We start from the raw sequence: 25,516 nt of genomic DNA on the forward strand, positions 1-25,516 counted from the left end.
TACTCCTGCCAGTAACATACTCTGCCCTGCAAACTACCAGTCCACATCTCAAAATGCCACCAATAAAAATCAAGTAGAATATACAGGAGAAATACAAAGTAGCGTAATAATTTTACAACCAGAACTAAAAACAACCCTCATATTACACATTTACAGCCTAATCCTGCAAATGTTTATGTATATATCCTTCTGCCCATGAGTAAACCAACTGGGATTATTTACGTATGTGTGTGCTTGGTTAGGGCTTTGGGATGAAATTCACCCCTGTGCAGAGAGCCGGCCTAAAGTATTTGCACCACTTAAATTAGATTTGTGGTGCATAAACCTTGTGCTGGCATTCTGCAAAGGGGTGATTTGAATCTCTATTTCATAGCTATTTCTGATGGAGCTTATGTGACACTACCACTTTCCAACTACCTATCCAATTCAGCTACCTCACTTTTTAGCAACAGGTGGCTATCTCATAGCCTCAGTTGTTTACATGAAAAGTATTTTGCATATAAGATAGAGGGAGGGTAAAGATGATGCTTGAATTTGTTGCTATCACTGTGTTGCTTTCAATATCCATATAATAGTGCAAGCATTCGATAAGCATTTGTTACAAATGGATACGCACAAAACACGTTTCACATGTTCTCGGTGTACAGCTCTGGCTGGCACATTCAGCAGTTTAATTTTGGTTATGTGAAAGTTTCATATTTTTCCCCATTATGAGTCCCCACAGTCTAAATTAATATTGGACCCAGCTGTCTCTTATAATTACATTTTAATGATTTAAGATGGTTGTTTGCATTTTGGCTACTTGTTTAATAGTGATGACATTTAGATTGTCACAACTAGGCTTTGAAGTTATCAATTTATTTAGATGATCAGGGAACTTCACACCTTTGATGGTGCTATTGTTTGGCTGCAAACTCAAAAAGACATCAGTGCACTGATTTACATAATGAAAGTTATCTTCATAGGGATATGTCTTTGTTAATTCAGTTGTGAATGGGATTACCTTTCAAAAATTAAATAAGCCATGTTTATTTATTGTTTATTATTTTAAATTTATTGTCATTCTAAAACACACATGGAGTTGTGCTTCTCATTTCTTGCTGTTTTCTTTCACTTGGTATGCTGATCTTTTGGTTTTAGTCTCCTTTCCTCCTGAAAATGAGCCTGGAGATTGCAAAATCACTTAGGGGGATATTTTCCCTTGATACACACTCTCTTGGAACTACTGATGGATGTTAAGCACACACAGCCTAACCTTTATCAAGTTTTTTGTAGGCATCACAGAAGAGGAGAGTTTTGAGGAGAGATTTGAAAGTACATATTGAGATAGCTTTGTGGATGTTTATGAAGAGCTCCTCCCAAGCATGCAGGGAATCACGGGAGAAAGCATGAAGGTGCTTGTTTGAAAATTTAACAAGTGGCAATGAAATCTGGCATCATGGACTGATTGGAGATGAGCATCACCCACTCAACAGCGAATGAGAGGTGATTGGTAGGGTGGGGATTGACCTTGAAGGTCCTTGAAAATGAACACGAGCAGCTTATGTTTGATGTAATAGAGAAGGTGGGAGTCAGTGGTGGGACTCAAAAAGAGGGGTGACATGGTCAAAGCAACAAGCAAGGAAAATGATCTCTGCAGCAGCATTCTGAATGCATATAAGTGGGGCAAGATTGCATTTGTCAAGGCCAGAGAGAAGGATGTTGCAGTTATCAAGATACAAGATGATGAGAGCTTGGACAGGAGTTATAGCTGTGTGGATGGATAAGAGAGGCTGTATCTTAGAGATATTATGCAGAAAGAATCAGCAAGGTTAGATACAGTATGGATGTGAAGACCTAGAGAGAGATTGAATCGAAGATGATGCCCAGCTTACAGCCTGAGCAACAGGCAAAATGGTGGTGTTGTCCACAGTGATTGAGAAAGGAGGTAGTGAGGTGACCTTTGTTTTAGCCATGTTTAGCTTGAGCTGAAGGCTAGATATTCACAAGGAGATGTCAAAGAGACTGGCCAAAGTTTTTAGTTTGGACAGAAGGCAACACGTCTGGAGTAGAGGTATATCTGTGAATTGTCAACATAGAGAAGGTAGTTGAATTTGTATTTGCATGCCAAGTATTTTGCTAGATATTTCAGTTCTCTGTAGCCATCCAGTGTGGCATCAAATCTTGCTTTCAGTTTTCATACAAAAATATTATATTGATGTACTTGCCTGGTAACCAGGGTGAGTGGGGATATTTCACATTTTTGAAATGTACAGCATTTTTTGTTGTTGTTCAGTCCAGAGCACTGCCCCTCCCAACTTCTTTTGGGGTGGCTGGTGTAACAGGGAATAATCAGAAGAGCATAGAATGGGGAGATGCTCCTTGTAAACTGTCCCCCCACTTGTACACCTGGGCAAGCTAGTATCAGACATTAGCCAGATCTTTGAACGTAATGGGAATTCCCACTCACATCAGAGGAGTAGGCCCAGCGTTGAGTGTCTCACATAATCCCTAACTTGAGAAATGATCGGTTTCAATTTGTGAAAAATTTCCATGAACAAATTTCCTTTTATATTTTTGACTGACTCTTTCCCTTATCATTGGCATTATCTTCAAACAAGCTGTTTTTAGAGTAATTAGATCTCCAAGAAAAGTTGCTTCAAGTACAGATTTATTTCAATAAATTTCCTGGGATGCCCATGCTGTAGCCATTGGGCAACATCTAGTGTAAATTCATCTGAAGAATAGGCCAGTGCTCATTAATCAAGGGAAGACCTTGCTGAAGTCACAAGTTGATGCACAGAATACTTAGGCTATGTCTACACTGTGTACCTTACAGCGGCACAACTGTGCCGCTATAGCTATATCACTGAAAGGTCTCCTGTGTAGCCACTCTTTGCTGGCAGGAGAGAGCTCTCCTGCCAGCAAAATAAAATTATCCCCAGAAAGGTGGTAGCTTTGTCAGTGGGAGAGTGTCTTCGGCCGACAAAGCGCTATCCACACCGGTGCTTTTCGTCAGTAAAACTTTTGTCAGGCAGGGGTGTGTTTTTTTTTCACATCCCTCACCGACAAAAGTTTTACCAACGAAAGTGCAGTGTAGACATAGCCTGAGTCACCTTGTTGTAACCAATCTAGACACTTTGTTATGCCAAAAGCCAAAAAACTGCCACAGATCATTATCTTACAAAAGGAAAGGTGGTTATGGGAACAAGGAAAGTAATTGATTGATTAAAAATAATACATATGCATTTCCAAAGCTCACTGAACACAAATCAAAATGAACACAAATTCCAAAATAAATAAATCTGAAAGTTGTAGCAAGATACTGTATACTGTTTGACACCTGAATCTGAGAACCACAAATATGTCCATATATATATTTCAGACTGAAAGAGAATTATGGATTGCATCACCATCTCCTGTAGTAAATGAGGAGGACTTCTCTATGGGCATCTCTTGAGGAGCTCTTCCCTGATTTTTTTTGAGAAAAGAGAAGGTCTGTCTCATTGGAAAGCACTTCAGAGCCTGCTTCCATACCTGGAATATCTCCAGGGAACTTTTCATAACAATTGTATAGAATCCTATCATGGAAAAAATGACAGTACAGGAATTAACTTATTCTTTTAGGCAAATGCAAATATGAATGGCATATTTCTTCTTTTGGGGAAAATATAATTTGGTAACCATGCCATGGCTGGCTCTTGCAGATCAAAAAGCTGCTTTTATCAAAGGCATTTTCTCTTTGAATTTTAGAGAGACAATTAAAAAATCATTATACTACCTCAAATAACTTCAGTTTTGTTTACATAATTTTAGGCTAAGGTTATGTTCTCTTTTATTATAACAACTTGTCTAGTGCAGAGGTCTTCCAGGACGTACATCAACTCATCTAGATATTTGCCTAGTTTTACAACTGGCTACATAAAAGTATTAGCAAAGTCAATACTAACTAAAATTTCATACAGACAAAATGAGAAAGTAAGCAATTTTGCAGTAATAATGTGCTGTGACATTTGTGTTTTTTATGTCTGATTTTGTAAGCAAGTAGTTTTTAAGTGAGGTGAAAGTTGGGGTCATGGGTGCTGACTCTGTGGGTGCTCCGCAGGAAAAAAAATAGGGGGTGCTAAGCACCCACCAGCCTCAGTGGTTCCAGCCCAAGGGCTGGCTGCTAATCAGCTGTTTGGCGAGCCCCTGGGGCAGCCAGTGGAGGAGCGAGCGGCTGCCGGAAAGACTCGGGGAGGCGGAGAGGAGTGAGCGGGGGGCACATAGGAGGAGCCTTGCGGACGGGGGTAGAGGGAAAAGGCAGAGTGAGGGCAGGGCTTCGAGGCAGAGCAGGGATGGTAAACGCATTGTGGGGGGAGTCAGTGCCTGTGGTTGGGGTACACAAGATAAATCAGACTCCTGAAAGTAATCTGGAAAAGTAGAGAACCACTGGTCTAGACTAGAAAGCAGTCACAGTGGACTGTTTGCCTCTTTCTTTAAATCATTGGTCTTTACCTAAAAGCATTTGAATGGGGAAAAGGTAAACCGTGTTTATCCTTAAATCTAAAACTAAGTATGAGGTGTACAAGCTGCACAAAACAGGGCCTGGCCTATATACATACTACACACACATATTTTTATACGAAGAAAAAATACTTAAATTTATTTATCAAAAATTATCACTAGTCCTTATCTAATCCTTAGTATCTCTATAGATCCTTTGAGGAATTTCCAGTCCCCACCCCTTTATTCTCTGTCAGTCTCAGGGTGGAGAGGTTTCAAGATTCCAACTTTTATTAGGCTATTGAGAATGTCCCAGTTTAACCCTAATTTTCCTTCCATCACCCCAGTGAGTCAGAGGGAGGAGCCACGGGGGCAGAAGGGGCCCTGGGCAGGAAAGGCAGGCTCGGCTGGGGGCTAGCTCCTCGAGCCTGCGGTTCACCAGCCACCCATGCTTAGAATAGCCTCCTAATCTTAGTACTTCTTCAACATAGTTTTCCCCACAATAACTCTTCACAGACAATGCACACACAGGCATAGTGGGAGGAAGAAGGGGGAGGGGGTAGTCATCTCCTTTTTGTCAAGCTATTCCTGCAGGGAAAGAAGGGAAAGTTATTTTTGTTTATCTTTTTTATTAATTTGGGAGGCACTCAGCTACTAACATCATGGTGGTCATTCAAGAACCCTGATAGACTCAAATTCCTCTTGAACTGACTTCTTTCTTCACCATACCAATTTATAAAACAAATTTCTAGAGCATTCAGATCTGGGGTTTTAGTACTATCCCACTTCTAGTAAGAACTTGCTCATTTCAAGGGAACTGCATGTTATCCAGGATAAACACCCTCAAGCAGAATTGGCCCGCCTCTTCAAAAGTAGACACCCGTCTGAGTCAAGATCACCACCCCCCCCAGCAAAGTTTTGTAATCCAAAAATTTCTACTAACTCGTCAGCAAAAATAAATTTTCTGCATCTCCCTTCTTCATGCTCTGAAGGACCAAAGCATTTCTTATCTGTGACTTATTTTTATCTCTGTCATCTAATTGTAGAATTTTAGTCTTCTCAGCTGAAATCTTGCCTTTTCAGACTTCTGCTAAATGGAAAAGGCTATTTCAATTCTTTAATTATCAACTAACAATATTCATATTTTGTGAAAGTTTTTATTTTGTTAATATCCCAAAGCACATGTGGGGAAACAATTTATCATTAAATTTGAAGGTTAGGACCCTGGACGTTAGAATAATATATAAAACAACATGCCTCTCCTATTCACTCTGTAACAATGTTAAGCAATCAGAGTAAGGGTAGGATTTTCAAAAGCATCAAAGTCTCATTTTCAAAAGTAACTTGGGCTATGTCTATACTGCAGTTAAACACCAGCAGCTGGCTTGTGTCAGCTGACTCGCGCTAATGGGGCTTGGGCTGTTTAATTTTGTGTAGATGTCTGGGCTTTGTCTGGAGCCCAAATGTCTACTCGACAATTTTACAGCCTTGCAGCTTGAGCCCCGTAAGCCCAAGTCAGCTGACACAGGCCAGCTGCAGGTGTTTAACCGTGGTGTAGACATAATTTAGGCAAAGAATGAGTTACAGCTGGCAAGAAATGTTAATGACAACAAGAAGGGTTTTTTCAAATATGTCAGAAAAACAGAGCGATCAGGGATGGTGTGGGTCCGCTGCTCAATGGAGAAGGTGAGCTGGTAACAGAAGATGATAGGAAGGCAGAACTGCTCAATGCCTACTTTGCTTCAGTCTTCTCAGAAAAAATAACGTGACTGGATGACTAGCAAAGCTACCATGGACAATAAGGGGGAAGGGATGCAGATTGGGATAAGTAAAGAACATATCAGAGACCTTCTGACTGCCCTACAGATTTGAATTCCTTCAGATTGAAGTATAGACCAGTCAGCCTGACTTCTATACCTGGGAAGCTACTAGAGCAATCTATAAAACATTCTATTTGTGAATACTTGGAGGATGAAGGGGTAATCACTAGCAGCCAGTAGGAATTTACTAAGAACAAATCATGCCATACCAGTTTGATTTCCTTCTTTGACAGGGTAACTGGTTTGGTAGATAGGGGAAATGCGGTGGACATAATACATCTGGACTTTGGCAAGGCTTTTGACGCAGTCCCACAAGACATTCTGATAAATAAGCTGGAGAAATGCAGGCTCAGCGGAATTACCGTTACATGGATACATAATTGGCTAAATAACTGCAAACAAAATAACTATTAATGGAATGATGTCAGATTGGAGGGAGATCTCAAGTGGGGTTCCACAGGAATCTGTTCTGGGCCCAGGATTGTTTGACATTTTTATTAATGATCTGGATGTAAGAATAGAGAGTATACTGATCAAATTTGCAGATTACACAAAGCCAGGGTGTGGCCAATATTTTGGAGGATAGAGCTACAATTCAAAGGGATCTTGATAGATTAAAGAACTGGGCTATAGTCAACAAAATTAAATTCTACAAAGACAAATGTAAAGTGCTATACGAAGGAAAGAAATAACAAATGCACAAATAAGAATGGGGGATAACTGGCCTGGCAGCAGCACTGCTGAGAAGGATCTGAGAGTTGCAGGGGGTGGCACCTGTGGACAGGGCAGCGCGCACGCCTTGGAACCGGAGAGTAGCTGCTTGCGGTAAGTGCTGCCCAGAGCCTGAGCCCACCCCACCCCCCCATCCCCTGCACAGCCCTGATCTCCCTCCTGCCCTCCGAACCCCTCAATCCCAGCCCTTGTACCCCAAACCCCTCATCCCCAGCCCCACCTCAGAGCCTGCACCCCCAGCTGGAGCCCTCACACCCATCCCCTGTACCTCAACCCCCTGATCCCCTTCCCTACTAAGGCTACATCTACACTACTTTTCATAAACTGAAAGTGAAAACAATTTTTAGCCAAAACTTTCCCCCGTTTTTGACTGAAAATTTTGGTTTTCTGCATTTTTTTTTTTTTTTTTTTTTTTAGCTTTTCAAAGATAAATCAACATTTCCACAGAAACACTATGCTGCCATTTTCTGATTAGGTCACTCTATGTGAGCACAAAATAATCCATTCATCTCCCTCAAAAGCAAGCATGATTTGAAGAGGCAGGTTTTATCTGAAAAGATAAGAGAATGTAAATAGAATAAAATAACATTGGTGAAGTCTATGTTGACTGCTGCATATTTTTTAAAATTAACTTCTCTGCATGCCAAGGAAGAACCCAATTTTCACACCTTAATAGGAAGCTTAATCTTGCATTTGGACATGGCCCTTTGGCACAGGAATACCCATCTACAGTATCTAATATATCGCTCCATTACCATACTACCTCAACACCTCATAATCACTAATTTATCCTTCCAACATCCCTGTGAGGTAGGAAAATACTAATATTCCTACTTTACAGATAAGGAATTGAGGAACAGAGAGATTAAGCGACTTGCTCAAGATTACACAAGAAGTCTGTAGCAGAGGTAGGAACTGAACCCAGATCTCCTGGGTCCCAGTCCAAAACCTTAACCACCTTGAGTACAACTTGAATATTCAGTAATGGGATCTGGAATTGGACCCTCAGTCTGCAGCAAAGCATTATATTGTTAGGAATGAGTGATTTGTGGTCCTTTTAAATGAAACTTGCATTTGAAGTATGATGGCAAGAAAGTAGATGATGCTATTATAGAAATCTGTATCAATTATTAAAAATCAGAAATTTTGTTAGAAATTTTCTCTCTCTCATCACTGCAGTTTCTGAGAATAGATAAGATTAGCATGAATTGAAGTAACAGATATAAATGTGCGTCATCATGAACAAGAGGCTGCTAGGCAGCTCTCTAACTCCACAGTCTACAGGCCATTATCCTCTGATCCCACTGAGGATTACCAAAAGAAACTACACCATCTGCTCAAGAAACTCCCTGAAAAAGCACAGGAACAGATCTGTACAGACACATGCCTAGAACCCCGACCAGGGGTATTCTATTTGCTACCCAAGATCCATAAACCTGGAAATCCTGGATGCCCCATCATCTCAGGCATTGGCACCCTAACAGCAGGATTGTCTGACTATGTGGACTCTCTCCTCAGGCCTTACGCTACCAGCACTCCCAGCTATCTTTGAGACACCACTGACTTCCTGAGGAAACTACAGTCCATCGGTGAACTTCCAGAAAACACCATCCTGGCCACTATGGATACAGAAGCCTTCTACACCAACATTCTACAAAAAGATGGACTACAAGCTATCAGGAACAGTATCCCCGATAATGTCACGGCAATGTCCTGGTTGCTGAACATTGTGACTTTGTCCTCACCCACAACTATTTCACATTTGGGGACAATATATACCTTCAACTCAGCAGCACTGCTATGGCTACCCGCATGGGCCCACAGTATGTCAACATCTTTATGGCTGACTTAGAACAATGCTTCCTTAACTCTCATCCCCTAATGCCCCTACTCTACTTGCACTACATTGATGAAATCATCATCACCTGGACCCATGGAAAAGAAGCCCTTGAGGAATTCCACCATGATTTCAACAATTTCCATCCCACCATCAACCTCAGCCTGGACCAATCCACACAAGCGGTCCATTTCCTGGACACTACTGTGCTAATAAGCAATGGTCACATAAACACCACCCTATACCGGAAACCTACATGCCTCCAGCTTCCATCCAGGACACACCACATGATCCATTGTCTACAGACAAGCTCTAAGATACAACCGCATTTGCTCCAATCCCTCAGACAGAGACAAACACCTACAAGATCTCTAACAAGCATTCTTAAAACTACAATGCCCACCTGCTGTAGTGAAAAAACAGACTGACGGAGCCAGAAGAGTACCCAGAAATAATCTACTATAGGGCAGGCCCAACAAAGAAAATAACAGAACGCCACTAGCCGTCACCTTCAGCCCCCAGCTAAAACCTCTCCAGCGCATCATCAAAGATCTACAACCTATCCTGAAAGATGATCCCTCACTCTCACAGATCTTGGGACAAAGACCAGTCCTCGCTTACAGACAGCCCCCACAACATGAAACAAATACTCACCAGCAACCACACAACAAAAACACTAACCCAGGAACCTATCCTTGCAACAAAGCCCGATGCCAATTCTATCCACATATCTATTCAAGTGACACCATCATAGGACCTAATCACATCAGCTATACCATCAGGGCTCATTCACCTGCACATCTACCAATGTGATATGTGCCAGCAATGCCCCAATGCCATGTACACTGGCCAAACTGGACAGTCTCTACCCAAAAGAATAAATGGACACAAATCTGACATCAGGAATCATAACATTCAAAAATAGGAGAACACTTCAACCGCTCTGGTCACTCAGTAACAGACTTAAAGGTGGCAATTTTGCAACAGATAAGCTTCAAAAACAGACTCCAATGAGAAACTTCTGACCTAGAATTAATTTGCAAACTAGATACCATTAACTTGGGCTTGAATAGAGACTGGGAGTGGCTGGGTCATTACACAAATTGAATCTATTTCCCCATGTAAAGTATCCTAACACCTTCTTGTCAACTGTCTGGAATGGGCCATCTTGATTATCACTACAAAAGTTTTTTTTTCTCCTGCTGATAATAGCTCACCTTAATTAATTAGCCTCTTAGAGTTGGTATGTCAACTTCCACCTTTTCATGTTCTCTGTATGTGTATCTTCTTACTATATGTTCCATTCTATGCATCTGATGAAGTGGGCTGTAGCCCACGAAAGCTTATGCTCAAATAAATTTGTTAGTCTCTAAGGTGCCACAAGTACTCCTGTTCTTTTTGCAAAATTCAAGAGTTTAAAATAATGTGCTTAAGTGAGGGCAAAGCTGAAGTTGCCCTGCTCTTTTGACATTTTTTTGTTTTTGGAAGAGAAGAATATGCCAAATTTGCTTATTTTGGCAAGTTCAACTCCTTTTACTTGATCTCTGCCCCATTTCTAGGAATTCAGCCCTTTTTGTTCCTGCCAGTCTTCTGAGCCATGGGATATTTTTTGGAAGGGCAGAATACAATTTTCATATAACTTCTTTGACATAGTTTTATAATTTGCCAAAATTTCCTTTGGTAGTCCAATGCAAGTGCCACATAAATTATGGAAAAATGGAGTTGTTTACATGCAATTTTGTCTTGGTTTTATAGTCACATATTTGAACCATCAGATTGAGGGGGATGTCAACATTTCTATGATAAACTATTATTTTAGGCATTTGTCAATTCTCAAAAAATTGTTCTATGCTGAACATCAACTAAGCTTGCAGTCCAGATATTTGTATCGATTTCATTGAAAGAACAGTTCATCCTTAAGGTCAGGTATTGATATTCTACATGCAATTGAAACTAATGTGTTGGTCTAGTTGCTTTTAGTGTTTGGAAAAAAATTAAAACAGCTGAATTATTAAACTTACAAAATTGATTAGTTCTGCACATGTTCATTAAATTTTTTCATAAGGATCCTTATTACCCCTTTTAACATGAATAGGTACAATTAAGGCTGATATTTTAACTCTCACTTTTGGGGGTAAAAATGATGTAGGAGCCTTCCAACCAGGAAGGTGAGTACCTCCTGTCCTGTTACAATTTGTTGGTTTTGTGAAATCAAGAGAAACTGTAGGAAGTAAGAAAGAATCATCATGGAAAAGCAGGTCTAAAACTGAACAGAAATTTGTAATTCACAGGGCTCAAATGTTCCCCTGAACCCCCGAGAACAAAGTAGAGGTTGTAACAGAAAGATGAGCTTTCTGCTTGTTCTACTCTCATTTAGTCTCTCAAATTTGAATAAACTAATCTAGAAAAAGAAAATATCTTAAAAAAATAGAGATTTCTACCATCAAAAGTTGGTTTATCATCTCAACAAATCCATTTGGGTGAATCAAGTAGTATTAATATATTTAAGCAAGCATTGTGCATGAGAACAGGCTGTGTGTGTGTGTGTGTGTGTGTGTGTGTGTGTGTGTGTGTGTGTGTGTGTGTGTGTGTGTGTGTGTGTGTGTGTGTGTGTGTGTGTGTGTGTGTGTGTGTGTGTGTGTGTGTGTGTGTGTGTGTGTAGGAAATTCTTTTTATTGCGGACCATGCTTGTTTCCCCAGATTAGATTTAACTGTTTTGTAAGGTAGTATTTTCACACTCATTTTACAAAAAATGTACAGGAAAGAGATGCTAGTGCAGTCATTCTAAAATTTTAGATGTGAAGAAACTGGTCATCAGCCCTTCTTCTACCTATGGATTTTATTTTTCTTGAGTACTCCCCACAAGGGCTTTCGTAGGATATTTCAGTGGTCAATTAGAAGCAACCAAATTAAAAGCAATCATGACTTTGTATTTGCCAGAAAATATTCCAATAGCTTTTACATATGAGTGAAACTTTGAGCAAATGAATATTACTATATTTACAATTGTTTCACTTAGCTTTTCTCCGTTGTACTTGCATTTCAGCTCTATCGTACTGAAAACTAATGGGATATATATAAAAATCAGTAAAAAATGACATATAAATCTTGTTCTGTAAGAAGGTGTAGTCATAGCAGAAACATATCTGTGGAAGCATAACTGGCAAGAATCCTATAGCTAAGCTTCTGGCCAATAGCAAAATGGACTGTGTATACCCCTGCCAAGAGACCTGGTACTTCCTAGTGGCCCCCACAGCTCCTTTCTAATAACAAAGTATATGAAACAAAATTGTATTGATAAAAGAAAAATTCTACATTCTTCAATTGCAGAATATGTAACACCTTAGCTTTAGGCTCCCCCAGAAGAGAAAAAATAATCTCCACGATATGCAGTATGAGGTAATAGGTTTCGTGAAACAAGAAGATGGAAGTTATAAAACAAGAACTTTCGCATGGAGCTTACAATGTCTGTTCTTCTTGTGTCCATACCAACAACTCTGCCAGGCACTTTGGGATGGGGTCTATAACTCATCTGGCTGGGCTTGTGCAACCTATATTGATTTCTTCCCAGAACATACATGAAGCCAAAAGCATTGCAGTAGCACCAGTTCAGTCAGTTTTAACTTCGTCTCGCAATACAGTGCCTCATATATTGCAATTATCCAGAAGCCCCTGTTAGGAGCATTAGCACTAGGCATCTTCAGTAGTTTCTTCCCTCAGTTTAATTGTAGACATAGTTCTAGTGACTGCCCTGAAAATCTCTTGAAGGGGAACTGAGCTGACACTGGCTACTGGAAAGCAACATCCTGAGGCTAAACTTGCCTTAACACGGTGAGCTGTGTTACTGCAACTGTGAACAGAATCACTGGAAGAGCTTGGGGTAAACATCTGTGATGTGGATGAGCAGGTATGATTGAAACAAACAAGGTATGAGGGAGAAATGAATGACGGGCAGTGGAGTCTTGTAGTTTTCAGGCCCCCATCTACACTAGAGCTAAAAAGTATATCACCTGAACTTGTCTTCAATGCAGAACTCACCCTAAAGACAACATTTTTTCCTAAATTAACACGTGGCTCACTTCTATTCATGCTAGCCAGCGTAACAGGCTGGATGGGGTTTTCTGTTGACCCAACCTATTCGCAGGTTCTGGAAACCGGCAAGGAGATATCTCCTGGTGACTCGGGATGGCAGGTGCAGCTCATCAGGTGGCTGTAAGTGAGTGGAAAGGAGCCCTCTGCTCACAGGGATCTAGGGCCCGAGGGTGAGTGGCGCTAAGGGAGAAACCCTAGCAACAGACAAGCCTGAGGAGGTGGCTTGGGCTGGAGTTTAGTGCGTGACAGGTGATTAGTAAAGCCAGCCCTGAGAAGGGTGAGTTTTAAAACACGGGGTGGGAAGCGGCGCGGGAATGCCGCTTTCACCTCCCAACACCACACCGCTTCACACGCCTCTCGCCTGGGGCGCCTTCACCCCTCCCAAGCTGGGAGCTCGTTCAGCGGCGCCCCTGGAGTCCCCCCGGGGCCCAGCCAGCCCCTTCCCAACGCCTCAGGGCGGGGCTGCCCCTCCCGCAACCCCTCCCGCCCTCGCAGTGATCGCCCGCCCCCTTCCGCTCCAACAGCCGGACAGAACTCCCCTCTGGGAGGGGGAGCTCATACACCACCCAGAGCTGGCAGGAGGAAGGCAGGGGCCCGCATGCGCGTTCGGGATTGGGAGAGTCGGAGTGAGTCCCGCTGCCTGTGGTTGAGCTGCGTCAGGGTCACGTGCTGAGTCTGTTGGGCCGGGGCCGCTGTTGCGTTGCGCGCGGCGGAGAACGTGAGTGTGGGGAGAGGGGGTTCGGGGCGGTTCCCGGATGTGACCTTTCGCCTGTGGCATCCCGACTCCCTCTGGGCGCGCGCGGACCCCCACCCCCGTCCCCTGGCAGCCTGAGGGGAGGCCTGCTGCTTCCAGTCTGCCTGGGGCAACCCCCCCCCCCCGCGGGAACTCGGGGGCGTTGCCGGGCAACTGGCCGCCGCTCACGGACCGCCCATCTCTTGGCCCAGGATACCCCCATCTCCGCTAGCCTGTACTGGCAGCAGGGCAGGCGCCTGTCGTGCTCTCCTGGCGTAACCTGTGCACAGAGGGGCCGGGCCAGACCAGGCTCTGCGCTCGGTGCTGTGGGGTGAGCACGTTCGCCAGCACCGCACTGCTGTGCCCCAGGTAACCGGGGGTTGCCTGCAGCCAGCCGCGCCTGCTCCCTCTGCACTCGGGGGCCACGCCTGAAGCTTTCCGTCCCGATTCTGCGAGCTGCCACAGTGCCCGGCAATAGCTACACGGCTATGCACCTCCTCCCAAGCCAACACGCCTATGCACCTCCTCCCAGGCGGAGATAACGTGCTGTTTTCCCCCACAGTTCAGATGAGCTCCTCGGGCGGGTGGGGGGAAGGGCTACGGGCAATCCCCACCTAGGGGAATATTTCCCCTCCAGTTCTAAGCACTTGAAAATAGGCTTCTAATAAAAGCTCTTCTGAAATCAGTATCCTGCTCCAAGCGTAATTATGGCAGCGTAGCACTGATGGTTTAATAAGTCTACCTTGATGGTTCTGGAATTACAGGGTAGCCTAGTGCCCTGGCATTATGCAAAAAAATCAGATGTCACATGTGGACGTGTAGCCAGTTTGCATAGCAAAGATAAAACTCTTCATTTATATAGCACTTTACTGTTTCCAACCCATTGGCGATAAGTGTAAGGACGGCCATACTGGGTCAGACCACAGGTCCATCCAACCCAGGGGTAGGCAACCTATGGCACGCGTGCCACAGGTGGCACATGAGCTGATTTTCAGTGGCACTCACACTGCCCGGGTCCTGGCCACTGGCCCGGGGGGCTCTGCATTTTAATTTAATTTTAAAAGAAGCTTCTTAAACATTTTACAAACCTTATTTACTTTACATACAACAATAGTTTAGTTATATATTATAGACTTATAGAAAGAGACTTAAGAAAGTTAAAATTTATTACTGGCACGTGAAACCTTAAATTAGAGTGAATAAATGAAGACTCGGCACACCACTTCTGAAAGGTTGGCGACCCCTGATCTAACCCAATATCCTGTTTTCCGCCAGTGACCAATGCCAGGTGCCCCAGAAGGAATGAACAGAGCCAGTTAATCATCAAGTGATCCATCCCCTGTTGCCCATTCCCAGCTTCTGGCAAACAGGCGAGGGACACCATTCCTGTCTAATAACCATTGATAGATCTATGCCCCATGAACTTATCTAGTTCTTGTTTGAACCTTGTTATAGTCTTGGCCTTCACATCATCATCTGGCAAGGAGTTCCACAGGTCATGCGTTGTGTGAAAAATACTTTATTTTGTTTATTTTAAATCTGCCTGTTAATTTCATTTGGTGACCCCCTAGTTCTTGTGTTATGAGGAGTAAATAACACTTCCTTATTTACTTTCTTCACACCAGTCATGATTATATTTTATTCCTTTTAATTACTTATTATTTTATTTTATTTCTCCATTTTACTAATAGGGAAACTGAGGAAGAGAGATTGTAATTTGTACAAGACCGTTTAGCAAGTCAGTGGCGGATATGAAACGAGAGCAGGAGACTTTTATGTGTGGGCTTTAAATTCTAAATATTTTACCAAAATTTGATACAGAAACTGGCCCTTGAGTTTTAGGTGGTGGTTGTGTGATGAGATTCATCAGTTTGTGTGGCTACTAAATTGCTGTTCACAGTGGGTTCTACCTTAGTGAAGTACAAGAATGCTTACAAATTATTTAAACATTTTAGTTGGAAGACTTTTTTGTACTACATTTTTGCACCACAAGTTACGACAGATGTCTCATTCTTAACAGGAAATGAATATTTTTAACAGGCTGTCAAATAGCACTGAAGAAAAAAAATAAAAGAAACAAGGAGTAGATAAAATGCCGTATACCATTTCTTATTTCTTCTGTTTCATGCAAATAGCTGATTAATGTAGTTCAGCTGTTTTTAAAATGTTTTCAATATGTGAGTCACGTTTACCGTCCCCAGCAGTAGGTAAGTGCTGAGATACTTTTATACTGAAACAACTGTACACACACTAGGGTTACACTCCTTTAACTGTCTTGGTATTAGTTGAAAAGTGGTACAATTTTTATGTGAAGGCAAGTCATAAGAGGTCTGACCAAAACTAGATACAGCCCTAAAAGGTGGTGTCTGAGGGTTTATCAACACAGAGAAGGTATAACTTAGATAATTTTTTCACATCTTAGCTCATAGAGCCGAGAAGCGATACTATATAGTCCTCCAGTGTAGATGTGGTTATACTGATATAAATGAATTTATACAGGTATAGTTTATTCTGTTTTTTATATGCAAATAAAATATACTGGTAAAAACATATTTATACTAATATAACTATGTCCAGTGGGATGGTAGCACTCTAACTCTACCCAGTACATTTGTAGATATGCTCCAGTCTAAATCTTTGGAAAGTGGCCATTAATCATTGTTACAGGTTTTCTCTTTCTCAGTGAACCATCTCTTGGGAAGTGGATGCTGAAACTATTTATCCTACTCTGTTGTGGCTGCTTTGTCTTCACAAAACTTTGGGAAAACTGGGCAGGGGATTAATAATCTCATCCCAGGATTAAGTTTTCTGTCTCTCTACATGTATGTAGACATGGCATCCAACTGATTCTAAAACGGCAGGTAATGTTCAGGGCATCAATGGCCAGAATCCAACTGATTTGAGGGGGCAGGGAGAAAACCAAAAATGAAGGAGACATAGAGCTCCTGATTAGCTCAGTCACCATTTCAGGCACGTCTTCAATTGTCTATAGATCAAACAACTGTTCGATGTAACCGATTAATGCCTCTAGCTTAATACCCCATCTTATCTCTACTCATTCTTCCAATAGAGTGTAACATGTTATGTTATGTTATTGCTATGCAGGTAAAACTTTAAGTGTAGAACTGGTCTAAGGGTTTGTCTACACTAGACAATGTAGAAATTATACACTGGCACAGCTGTAGTGTAGACACTACAGCAGAGGTGAGCAAACTACGGCCCGCTGGCCACATCTGGCCCGCGAGACCGTCCTGCCCGGACCTTGAGCTCCCAGCCAGGGAGGCTAGCCCCCAGCCACTCCCCCGCTGTCCCCTCTTCCCCTCAGCCACGCTGCTGCACGGGCAGCACTCTGGGCAGTGGGGTTGCGCACACCTGCGACAGCGTGTCTGACTCTGGGCGGCGTGGCTGCCAGACATGCTGCTCTGAGTGGCATGGTAAGGGGGCGGGGGCCAGGGGATTGGATAAGGGGCGGGGGTCTTGGGGAGCAGTCAGGGGACAGGGAGCAAGGGCGGTTGGATGGGGTGGAGGTTTGGAGGGCAGTCAGGGGATGGGGGATGGGGGTTGGATAAGCATGGGAGTCCCAGGGGGCCTGTGAGGGGGTGGGGGTGTGGATAGGGGTCAGAGCAGTCAGGGAACTGGGAGTAGGGGGTTGGATAGGGGGTGGGGTCCCGGGGGCGGTTAGGGAACAAGGAGCAGGGAGGGTTGGATGGGTGGGGGCTCTGAGGGGGGCAGTCAGGGGGCGGGAAGTGGGAGGGGGCGGGGGCCAGGCTGTTTGGGGAGGCACAGCCTTCCCTACCTGGTCCTCCATACAGTTTTGCAACCCCAATGTGGCCCTCGGGCCAAAAAGATTGCCCACCCCTGCACTACAGCAATGGAAGGGGTTCTGTCATTGTAGTAAATCCACCTCCCCAAGGACAGTAGCTAGGTTGACCGAAGGATTACGTCTTAACTATGTCTTTCAGAGCTGTGAATTTTTCACACGCTTGAGGGACGTAACTGGGTTCTCCTAATATAGACCACTCCCATATGTGTCCATGGAGAGCCAAAGAAAGGGTATCTAGAGAGCAAGTGATTCTGGCAGTCTGACCAAAAAGTGGTCAGAGAGGAGATATTACCGTAAAGAGATGCAAGCTATTCACTTTTCTTGTTTTTCTGTGTAAGCCCCGGTGCAGGGCTGACAGCACGGCCTGTCAGGGTAGGGCAGCGGGGGTCTCCAGCTGTGAGTTCAATGTGGGGCTGTCAGCGTGGGGCAGCGATGGGGGGGCCCTCCAGCTCTGAGCCCTGGGGTGGCAGGGCTCCAGCTGTGAGCCTTGGGGCAGGCTATCAGCGTGGGGCAGATGGGTGGGGGATCTAGCTGACAGCCACCAGGCGATGCAGATAATGCAATGTCTACGCTGATACTGTGTCACCCTAAGTACATTGAGCTAAGAGCTATGCCTCTTGTGGAGGTGGAGTTATTGAGTCGATGTAGTGTGTGACTTACATCGGTAGGAGCTACATTATAGTGTAGATGTTTACAGAGTTAGGTCGAGCTAAGCTGCCTTACGTCGACATAACTCTGTAGTGTAGACCAGTGCTTCTCAAAGTCGGGCCGCCACTTGTTCATGGAAAGCCCCTGGTGGTCCGGGCCGGTTTGTTTATCTGCTGCATCCGCAGGTTTGGCTGATCGCGGCTCCCACTGGCCGCGGTTCGCCGCTCCAGGCCAATGGGGGCTGTGGGAAGCGGCGTGGGTCGAGGGATGTGCTGGCCGCCCTTCCTGCAGCCCCTATTGGCCTAGAGCGGCGAACCACGGCCTGTGGGAGCCGCGATTGGCCAAACCTGCGGACTCGGCTGGTAAACAAACCGGCCCGGACCGCCAGGGGCTTTCCCTGAACAAGCGGCGGCCTGACTTTGAGAAGCACTGGTGTAGACCACACCTATGATTGAATCGTGTTGACGTAGTCATTTGAGAAAGCTTATGTTATGTTGGCTGTGTGTATGTTGTGTACTTACTCTGGATTAATGAGATATCGCTTGCTAAGGCAGGTAACTTTCATAATCACTAAATAGATTTTAAATCATTGGTCAGATATATGGAGCCAGTGAATTTAAGTATAGGAAATAAAAGTTAAGGGATAAAAATTGGTGTTTTTAAAATTGGAGACTCTCTCCCGCCAACATAGATACCGCCGCTCGTTAGGGGTGATTTTTGTTATTTGTACTGTATTGTATTAACTTTGTGTTGGCATTCCTGCCTGTCTTGTTTCTTGTGAACAAGATAGCAGTGGCTGTATTATAAGAGTGTGTTTTTTAGAAACATATTCCTTAAGTATGTTTTCAAAACAGCTTTTTCATATTAAATTAAAAACTTTGTTCAGTTAACAAAGCTGGGTATTGCTTTACAAATGAAAAATCATTAAATCCTTTAGAGAGCCATTTGATTAACCAGAAGTCACTCTGTGTAAGTTAATTACAACTATAATGATGTCACAACCTTGTCTTTTGTTATTAACCACGAAATTGACTGCAAGTTACAAAAAGCTGTGAAATTTATAGCTAGGGGGTTGGCCTTCTGTTTACATTCAAATTAAGCATACGCATTGAATATATAAAGGAAGTTCACCCTATTTCAAATTTTTGAGCTGCTTCTCATGCTGGTTCAGTTTTTTCTACTTGCATTCTCATTTCTAATTCACTAGTAGATGATTTTCCAGGTATTGAAGCTAATGCTAAAGGAAGTGGCCTAACTTATTACTTTGGCCTTTTTACACTTAACATTTAGGTCAAAGTGTGAAAAATCCACATCCCTGACCTGTGTAGCTATGTTGACCTAATCCCCAGTGTAGACACAGCTAGGTCGATGGAAGAATACTTCCGTTCACCTAGCTACTGTCATTCAGGAAGATGGTGTTCCTACTGCGACAGGAAAAACCCCTTCCATTGTGTAGACTGCATCTGTGTTATGAGGTTATACGACCATAGCTATGCCTGTATCGTACCTATAGAGTAGACATACTCTTTGAAACACATGCTTGGTTTTATACTGCAGTTTTAGCACCCTAGATGATTAGATCTTCCTGATAAATCAGGATAAACCATCCAGAGTAGTATTTGCCTCATTGGACCACCAGCCTTTTCTTTCATAGAATTTCTGCTTCTATTCTGTTTCAGTGTTAAGGTAGATACAACTCTAATACTTTACAAAGGGTGTTTGTTCATTGATTTTATTACAATGGTTACTGCACATGTTCTAACTAGGAATTCTGATTACAAATCAATTTTGTTGGCTCTAGGCTGCTCTTACTGCAGTACCCTTAGCTTTTTGAGAGAAGATTGATGACAGCTCTTCCAAGGTTCAAGTTCTCCCACCCCCATAATTACTGAAGCAGTTCCAAAGCCTCAAATATGGCTGCACTGAGACATACCCTGTCTACAACACCTAACTTGGGGAATGGTAAGGGGAAAGGATGCTCTACCAATGTCTTATTTCTCTATTTACTTGCAGAATGTAGACCCAATGCAAGAGTTGAGTTTTTGCCTCCTTAAAAATATATTTCACTTAAGCAGAGCCCTAGTCCATGTTGTTAGACATTTGTAACTCAGTCCTTTCTCAAGAAACAGGGGTTTTAATGTGGTGTGTCATCCACTCTGGTGCTTAAGGGAAAGTCAATAACATAGCAGTAACAGAATTAATTCTTAGTTGTCATCTATAAAAATATTTTAAGGAATGTTACTAACAGGCAATTTAATAATGGTAATCCGTTAATCACAGTATAATATCCTATGGCTGTCAAACAACTTTTCTGAAGCAGAAGGGGTTCTATTCAAATTAAAAATAAATCCTTAAATGCTTTTCACTGAATTAGTGCAAAACAAACAAACAAAAACAAATTCCTAGAATGTTTAGTTCATACATTTATCTTGAGTAGATGACAAAAAAATGCAAACACGTGGCAACGTAGGTTAAAGACAAACGTCCAGTTCAAGCCTGTTCTGAAAATTTGTACATTTTGGAGGCGGTGGCATGTTTTGGAAATTGTTGAAGAAGAACAGAATAAGTCCTTCATTGTTTCAAGTCTCATTAGTCTTTTCATAAACACAGTAGAGACTGGAAGAAGAATTTTTCGAACAGTTGAAAGCACTATAAGTTTTAAATGAATTGCATTCCAAAAGGCTCTCTAGAAACTAAAAAGAAGAACAGGAGTACTTGTGGCACCTTAGAGACTAACAAATTTATTAGAGCATAAGCTTTCGTGGACTACAGCCCACTTCTTCGGATGCATATAGAATGGAACATATATTGAGGAGGTATATATACACACATACAGAGAGCATAAACAGGTGGGAGTTGTCTTACCAACTCTGAGAGGCCAATTAATTAAGAGAAAAAAACTTTTGAAGTGATAATCAAGCTAGCCCAGTACAGACAGTTTGATAAGAAGTGTGAGAATACTTACAAGGGGAGATAGATTCAATGTTTGTAATGGCTCAGCCATTCCCAGTCCTTATTCAAACCGGAGTTGATTGTGTCTAGTTTGCATATCAATTCTAGCTCAGCAGTCTCTCGTTGGAGTCTGTTTTTGAAGTTTTTCTGTTGTAATATAGCCACCCTCAGGTCTGTCACTGAATGACCAGACAGGTTAAAGTGTTCTCCTGCTGGTTTTTGAGTATTTTGATTCCTGATGTTAGATTTGTGTCCATTAATTCTTTTGCGTAGAGACTGTCCGGTTTGGCCAATGTACATGGCAGAGGGGCATTGCTGGCACATGATGGCATATATCACATTGGTAGATGTGCAGGTGAACGAGCCCCTGATGGTATGGCTGATGTGATTAGGTCCTATGATGATGTCACTTGCATAGATATGTGGACAGAGTTGGCATCGGGGTTTGTTACAAGGATAGGTTCCTGGGTTAGTGGTTTTGTTCAGTGATGTGTGGTTGCTGGTGAGTATTTGCTTTAGGTTGAGGGGTTGTCTGTAAGCGAGGACAGGTCTGTCTCCCAAGATCTGTGAGAGTAAAGGATCATCTTTCAGGATAGGTTGTAGATCTCTGATGATGCGCTGGAGAGGTTTTAGTTGGGGGCTGAAGGTGACAGCTAGTGGTGTTCTGTTATTTTCTTTGTTGGGCCTGTCTTGTAGGAGGTGACTTCTGGGTACTCGTCTGGCTCTGTCAATCTGTTTTTTCACTTCAGCAGGTGGGTATTGTAGTTTTAAGAATGCTTGATAGAGATCTTGTAGGTATGTATGTTCCATTCTATATGCATCCGAAGAAGTGGGCTGTAGTCCACGAAAGCTTATGCTCTAATAAATTTGTTAGTCTCTAAGGTGCCACAAGTACTCCTGTTCTTCTTTTTGCGGATACAGACTAACACGGCTGCTACTCTGAAACCTCTCTAGAAACTGTTTGCTATCTTTCTTGTGTGTTTCGCTTATAGGGAGGGGCCAAATATAAAGCTTCTTGGATGACACATTTTTGAGGATACATTACCATTATTATTATTTATTCACATTATGCTAGCGTTCAGAGGTCCCAGTAAGATTGGGGCCCTGTTGTAGTTAGGGATGTAAATATCATTTAAAAAGTGAACCAGTTAAACAATTAAAAAGATAAAAAGGCAAAATTTCTGATTCAAGGACCTTACAGTGATAATTATAGTAAAGGATCTTAGATTAATATCATTATCAGAAGTGATGAGAGCCAGAGGAAACAAGGATGAATAAAGTAGGCAAAATGGAATGCTGTGGTAAAGAGGAAAATGTATTGGGAATTCAGGTAATTTAATCAGTTGCTGTTCTGTATTTCTTTTTTTGTTCTGTTATGAATGGGCAAGAATGATGAAATTGAAATTAGGGATGTGAAATCTGATGAAAGAAGTCTGTTTTGAAGGAGGAGCGAAAGGGTCTTTGACAAAAGGAAGGCACGTATTCCAGACATAATGAGCTGATGTAAAAAGGTATAAAATTAGAAATGAGAGGAAGATACAAAGAGAATGGAAAAGAGTAAACAGAGTGTAAGAAATGTGGCGGAAAGAGAATTAACCATCTTATTGCAATACAATGCTCCCAAGTATTGCCCAAATTAATGAAAGCCCCGTAGGCACATGCTTAAGTGCTGTACTGAATAGGGATGCTTTTCTGAATTGGGGCCTAAATGAGCTGCTGTTTTGTAGGTGCTGAAATGAAGGGAATGATTTTTCTGCTTCCTTTTCTCGGCAATAGCAGAGAAATCTTTGTTCTTAGCCAGAGATATTGCTGTGAAAGTGAGCGCTCCTGTGTCTTGTGTATTTTCAGGGGGACAGAAAAATTCCTCGGAAACTAAGGCACTGTCACAAGGTAGCTGGTCCCTGTGAGTAGACCAGGCCCAGTTCCCCTGTGTCAGAGCAAGTGAGCCCAGTTCAGCCAATTAAGGGGGCAGGGCCACCCCTGTGACTATAAAGGCCTGTTGGAGGGCAAGAAGAGAAAAAGAGTGATTGGGGCAGGCTATGCCTGGGGAGAGGAACTACAGAGGGGTGGAGCTAACTCTAGGAGCGAGTCCCTGGAACAAAGGGCCAGGTGCTGAGTGGGTAAACCCTGGAGCCGGTGTTCCAGAAGGGGAATGAGAGCTGGCTGTGACTGGGAAGCCGCAAGAAGCAGGATTACCGGAGACCCCTGGGAGGGCAGGCCGTGAAACCCTAGGACAAAAGATCCGTTGAGGAACTGTTTTTGTCTGTTATGTGCTTATGTTTGGACAAATAAACCTACTTAAAGGAGACTGGGCATGACAATATGTGCTTATTAATCTGCGGAGAAGTCCTGCTGTGCTACATATGATTAGGAATGGAAGAACTTGATTTTTATTTTTTTCTAATTTTGATTATTTTTATAGTTGTAGGAAGTTAAGGGGGATGTATGGTTGGGGTTATGGTTAGGGCAGTACTATGAGCGGGGCTGTAGGGGGCTCCCTGCATGGCAGAGGAGCTCAAGATATGGGGCACAAGATATAATAGGGGAGGCTGCAGTTGCCCAGCTCAATGGAGCTGAGACCCCTGCCCGTGAGTGCAAGGAGGCAGACTATCACTGCAGGTGAGCTAACTGTTACCAATTGTAGTGCGTGGTTGGTGGTGGGTTTTTTGTGATTTGTATGTCAGCTGAAATGTACATTTACTGACAGTTATAGATTCAAATAGAATTCTGACAAGCCAATATATGGTGGCAGGGGTGGCTCTATGTTTTTTACCGTCCCAAGCATGGCAGTCAGGCGGCTTTCGGCTGGTCACGGAGATTTGGCGGTGTTTCTGCGGGTGATCTGCCGGTCCCGCGCCTTCAGCGTACCTGCTGCTGAATTGCCGCTGAAGCCGCGGGACCGGTGGACCTCCTGCAGGCATGCCGCCAAGGGTGCCTGACTGCCGCCATCACAGCGACCGACACGCCGCCCCCGGCATACGCTTGTTGCTCTGGTGCCTGGAGCCGCCCCTGTATGGTGGAGAATGTGTGCACTTCGATCCGCCCCGGTATAAGGGGAGAGTGAGATGGCTCTTTGGTGTCCAGTGGAGGAGGCAGAAAAACAGAGGCAGGGTACTGCAGCGTGAACTTTGGCCATGAGGGGGCACTTGAGTGGTAACCACCATTTCACACGCACTACAAAGGTGTTTTACGTTGTCATATACAAACCAATGCCAAATATTTTTTGTTACTTACTTTTTATACTCTTTTTTTTTCATAATTTAAATGTGACGCTCATGAGTGAATTTTGAACCTTAAAGTAATGCTGTTTCTTGTTATCATATTTTGGGTTACTCTCTTAGAGTTCTATAAGGAATTTCTTAGAATTCTATGGTATGCTTTTTATTTTTGACCCAGGGATTTCTTCTGTTTTTATAAGAATTCTTATTTTAATTTTTGGGAGACCAAACTTGTTAAAAAATAAACAATGAATTTCCTTTAAATTGATGGGGAAAATAGAATAGTACTTATAAAACTATCAGTCTGTTAGTCTATTTTTTTCTGTAAATTTGATAAGAGGTATAATAATGTACAGGACACTTTCATACCATTACATTATTTTAAATTTGTTTTTTAAATATAAGCAGTGAAATATATTGTTTTGATACTATACGCTACATACATTTTAATGAAATGTAACTATACTGTATGAGAAAGATATTGTAATGATAAAAGACAATTTTCTTTCTAGTTTTAGGATCTTTAGCTAAGAAGAAGAAACAACTTTTGCACTGTACATTAACTGGAGTATTTTTACTGTTATTTGCTCCTTGTCATAACGCAAGAACTTGGGGTCACCAAATGAAATTAATAGGCAGCAGGTTTAAAACAAACAAAAGGAAGTATTTCTTCACACAACACACAGTCAACTTGTGGAACTCCTTGCCAAAGGATGTGAAGGCCAAGACTATAACAGGATTCAAAAAAGAATTAGATAAATTCATGGAGGATAGGTCCATCAATAGTGTCCCTAACCTCTGTTTGCCAGAAGCGGGGAATGGGTGCCAAGGATGGATCACTTGATGATTACCTGTTCTGTTCATTCCCTCTGGGGCACCTGGCATTGGCCACTGTCAGAAGACAGGATACTGGGCTAGAGGGACCTTTGGTCTTCCCCAGCATGGCCGTTCTTATATTATGTTCTTGGAGAAATTACTGTAAACATCTGTGAGGGACATGCTCTGCAATAAATTATGAGTAGTATGTATTGACCTGGTAATTGAGCGTGTTAACTGTATGAATATATTGGTTTAGTTTAATGGGGAACTGTAAGGAGAACGAGTAGGAAGGGAAGAAGAATGGCTCAAGATAAGCCACTTCTCAGCTAACACTTAATAACATGTAAGACACTTTGCCCAAACTATTAACTTTTAAGA

General features: G+C 42.7%; 1 protein-coding gene across 5 annotated transcripts in view; it reads left to right on the forward strand.

Annotated features, from left to right (window-relative positions):
• The first annotated feature begins 13,510 nt into the window (after nucleotides 1-13,510).
• RHBDD1 (rhomboid domain containing 1) overlaps nucleotides 13,511-25,516 on the forward strand; it is a 95,732-nt gene continuing 83,726 nt past the window's right edge. The window contains exon 1 of one of the 5 annotated variants that reach the window (XM_034781932.1): nucleotides 13,511-13,663. The gene's annotated coding sequence lies outside the window, so the exon portion shown is untranslated. Of the gene's footprint in view, nucleotides 13,664-13,889; nucleotides 14,048-25,516 lie in introns of those variants that run through there. The other 4 variants (XM_034781934.1, XM_034781933.1, XM_034781930.1 and 1 more) reach the window with 4 other exon arrangements.

Source organism: Trachemys scripta, chromosome 9 (genome assembly GCF_013100865.1).
Source record: "Trachemys scripta elegans isolate TJP31775 chromosome 9, CAS_Tse_1.0, whole genome shotgun sequence".
Classification (NCBI taxonomy): Eukaryota; Metazoa; Chordata; order Testudines; family Emydidae; genus Trachemys; species Trachemys scripta.